Genomic DNA, 3,976 nt, shown 5'->3' with positions numbered 1-3,976 from the left:
GTTCCGTGTGCAATATCAGCACTCTGCTGTTTCCAAAGGAGTGAGACCCACCTGGCTGACTTGTCTCTGTGGGTGGAGGCCAGGCCAGGGTCCACGGAACCACATGGTACAAGTAGGTGAGATGCTTCATTGGCTGCGCCGCTCTGTGGTGCAAACTCCAAAGGCCGTGGCTGGGGCCAGGAATCTCAGCCCTTCCGAAAGGCAGCTCTCTGCAGCAGGATGAGGAAATAACTCTGCAGAGCGTGCTATTGAATCATCGGCACCCCGAGCAGCGTCAAGACCTTCGGAGCACTTTGTGAGTGAGAATTTCCTCTGCCAGGAACACAGCGCTCATACACAGCAGGATCTCAGCCTCTCGCTGCCACGGCCTGGCCTGACGCCTGCTTTCAGCTCGCTGGAATGAGTACAAATGGGCTCTCCCAGCCCCCTGGCCATTTATGCTCCTGCTGAGAGGTCTGCGCTCCCCTATTTCCTCACCCAGGGATTGCTAATGGGGTGAAACCCTCCCCTGTGCAGGGGGCCAGCAGGAGGCCGAGCTACCCCTAGAGTGCCACATTAGTCATTTCTGCCACTGCATCTCACTGAAGCCATCGCACTACCTATGGACTACTTACAAGGTCTGTGCACCACATATGTCTCACAAAACCTGTGATTAGCAGCCAAGAGGCTGATCAGCACTCAGGGAACCCACAGGGCTAACACGGTGCCAACATGACGCTCCACATCTGCAAGGAGAGCAGGATTTAATGGGCTCTGTTTGCTGGGAGGGCTGCCAGCCGTGGGGGGAGGCTGGGGAGTGGGTGTGCTCTGGACAATCACACAGGTGTGAAGAGGAGAAGTGGAAGTTCTCTCATTGGGCATCTTCCCTGGATCATTGTTAGGGGCGACCCAGTCCTCAAGGCTCAGGTTAGTTTTTGGTTGTTTTCTTTTAAATAGCCTCCATACCTCTCCCATCATTTCCAGAGGGTCCCTGGATGCTGAATGAATAAGGAATGGATGCATCGCCTCACAAGAACTGTGATTAGCATCCAAGAGGCAGATTGGAACTCAGGGACCCCATGCAATAAAAGCCAGTCACAAGATGGAGTTGCAGATGCTGGTAGGTTGTGTGTTGTCTACTGTCACCCAGCTCACATCTGTCGAGAGCTTGCCACAGCCCCCCGTGGAACCCTTTGCTTTAACTCAAAAATCTCTCTGTTGCCCCAAAGGGCTGGTTCACCACAGCCAGGATTTGCTGTCGTTCATCAAGTCACGAGACAATCTGTCTCCCTCTGGGGATTAGACTCCAGGAAAGTCTGAGCGTGGTGGGTTTCAAAAGGCAGGAGTTTCTCTGTGACTTTGAAGAAGTTCGATCAATCAACTTTTCCCACCCTCCCTTAGGGCCAGGCTCAGGTTCTGCTCAGCGGGGCAGGTTGCGGGGTTCTGGATCAGTTCATAACCCATTACATTCCAGCAGCTCAGCTCTCCTAGGCAGCAGCCCAGTGTTTTGAAGCCTCTGCAATTCCCAGCATGCCCAGCCCTTCCTCAGACAATGCCCACCCCATTCTGCATCCCTTGGGAGGAGCAGGAGGAGACAGAATGCTCCTCTCTCTTCAGATTGTCTTTAACCTGCAGGCTATAAATTGCCCATTGTGGCATTGCTGAGACACTGCTTCCTCTGCAGGCAGTGCAGGGATCCAGGCCACCTGTCCCTGGTGCATATAGCGGGATCCACTGGCTTCTACAAAGTAGTGATCTTTGTAGATGTCTGCCAGAATGCCATCAGTACCCCAAATCTGAAGCCAAAATACAGATGACCCAGGGACTTGCTGTTGGGGATCAGAAATATTCTTCTCTCTCCTTTATTTTGCTCTGAATGGAGTTTCTTCCATTCCCACTACCCTACACTCTGCTCTGGCTTCCATTCTTCTCCGAGAGCTAGGCTTTGCAGTGTTCGGCCCTGGGGAGCCAGACAGGACTCCCCAAGACCTGTCCTGGACTGGCCAAGTAGGGCCTTTCAGAAAAACACTGAAGCCTAAGGCAAGAGCAAAAGCAAAGGAGGGACTTCTCCTGATGTTATTTGGGATCCAAGCAACAAGCAAAGCCCCCGGACATGCGATGTGCTCAGCCCAGTTACTGCACCGCCCCCATGCCACCAGCTTCGGGTGCCCGTATCACTGAGCTAAAGAAAGAAGGGTGGGGAGGTGGGTTGGACAAGAGATCCAATAAACAACGCGGGAAGCGGGAAGGAGCTAATGTGAACTTCACTTTTTTACCATGTACTCCCACAAGCCCAGCTTTGTGACTCAGTCTTTGGGGTGTGAAGTAACATGCCCTATAATAAGACCCTGCAATGACCCTTATAATCATTAATGCTGACCAGGAGACTACTGGAAGGGAGGTAACAGAGTTGGAGAAACTTGGACCGTATCATGATCTGTCAATGTGCGGCTCCTTCCAAATCACAATACTTTGCAAAATCAGGTTAATTTCACTGGGATTTGGGTTTGGAAGAAGACTTGGCGGAGGGGGTGGGGGCTGACCATGCTGAAATCTGATGATTTCACATTTTTGGAATGAGAGGTTTTGATTTTTGATTTTGAATTTTTATTATGTCTTATATCATATGATACAAACTTTTTTAAAAAGTTGAACTTGAAACTAAATATTTCGATTTAGATCGACTTGACACAGTGTTTTCCAGAATTTTCCTTTGTAGGGAATTTTGAAATCATTGGCTTTGGTTCCAACTGGGAAAGAAGCCAAATTTGAAAAACTCTAAATCCTTTGGGAAATGGAACGTCCATCCCCTGCACAGCCCTGGGAGATAAAACCTCCTGCTTCCAGGTAGAAACCTACCCCTAACTATTAGGGGTTAGAATAAGAACTTCATGGGGCAGATTATCCCACCTCTGCCTGCTGTGAGTCTGATCCTGTCTGGCAATTGAAAAAGAAAGATAATACCAGCTCTCTGTGAGAGGCTCAAGATGTGGAGCAGCTGGAAAATGACCTTCCATTTGCAACTCTTCAGCTTAGATGAGGGAAAAATTCATGGCTTCCCAATTCTGCCTTCAAGGGACTCCCATCCTAGAGCTTCATACTCATGGCCTGACCATGCCAGCCTCTTTTAGAAATATATGCTTTTCTCCTAGCCTCCATTGCATGGACCGCAGGCCAGGACTACGCCCCACGTACTTCTGCCTTCGAGATCTACTGGTCTTGGGTCTGACTCTCTGGGACCAGCATGTTTTCTCTTCAAATAAAATTGATTTTGAACACTTGGATGGTGCATAGCACAGATACTGCACTCATGGGGGCCCAGTGTACCTATCCATTGGGGGAAACAAGTCACATATACCTGGTTGCTAGGAGTTGGAGCCGGAAGCCCGGGATACAAGTGACTTGGCTGTGAGGAGTTGGCCCTGGCTGCACGTTACCTGGGCATTAGTGACATTTATCAACTTATTAGGAGCAGACAGCGCATCATAAAAGTCTCCAAAATAAACACTTTTTTATTTTTATTTTATTTTATTTTTTTGCAAGTTAAGCTTTTTTGCTCCAACCAGGAACAGATGTCTGAATCGGCTCATGAATTGGAAACATCTGAAACAACTTTCCAAGCTGAAGTATAATAAATATACCTTTCATCACAACCCCTGCACGAGGGTTTTTAAAGGCACTGTGTTCGGTGGGCCTGTGCTGGAGCAGCATTATGACAAATGAACCCAATTACAGTCCTGGGTCGACCAGCCCACTGTTCGAGTTACTTTCCCAGCACTGCAGGTATCACCTTTACAGCCTGGACTGGGGCCTTGGCCTCCTGCCATCCTTCCCCAGATTTCTGCTCTTTAGCCTGATGATACCAGCCTCTGCTCTGGGGGAAGTGAGGTAGAAAAAGCGAAGCTTCTCCTTCGGGAGAAGGAGTGTGTTGGGAGATGCATCTGAGTGCCCGGTGCAGCCGGATTCTCCTCTTGCTGCGCCCGGTGCTGCCCTGGAG

General features: G+C 49.7%; 1 long non-coding RNA gene across 1 annotated transcript; it reads left to right on the top strand.

Annotated features, from left to right (window-relative positions):
• The first annotated feature begins 307 nt into the window (after positions 1–307).
• Positions 308–3,387, top strand: LOC140900567 (uncharacterized). Its single transcript, XR_012155664.1, has 3 exons — positions 308–617; positions 937–1,099; positions 3,132–3,387. It is a non-coding gene; the product is annotated as an uncharacterized LOC140900567 (long non-coding RNA).
• The last annotated feature ends 589 nt before the right edge of the window (positions 3,388–3,976 follow it).

This window comes from Lepidochelys kempii, chromosome 19 (assembly GCF_965140285.1).
Source record: "Lepidochelys kempii isolate rLepKem1 chromosome 19, rLepKem1.hap1, whole genome shotgun sequence".
Classification (NCBI taxonomy): Eukaryota; Metazoa; Chordata; order Testudines; family Cheloniidae; genus Lepidochelys; species Lepidochelys kempii.
This window is presented reverse-complemented; position numbering and strand designations above follow the sequence as displayed.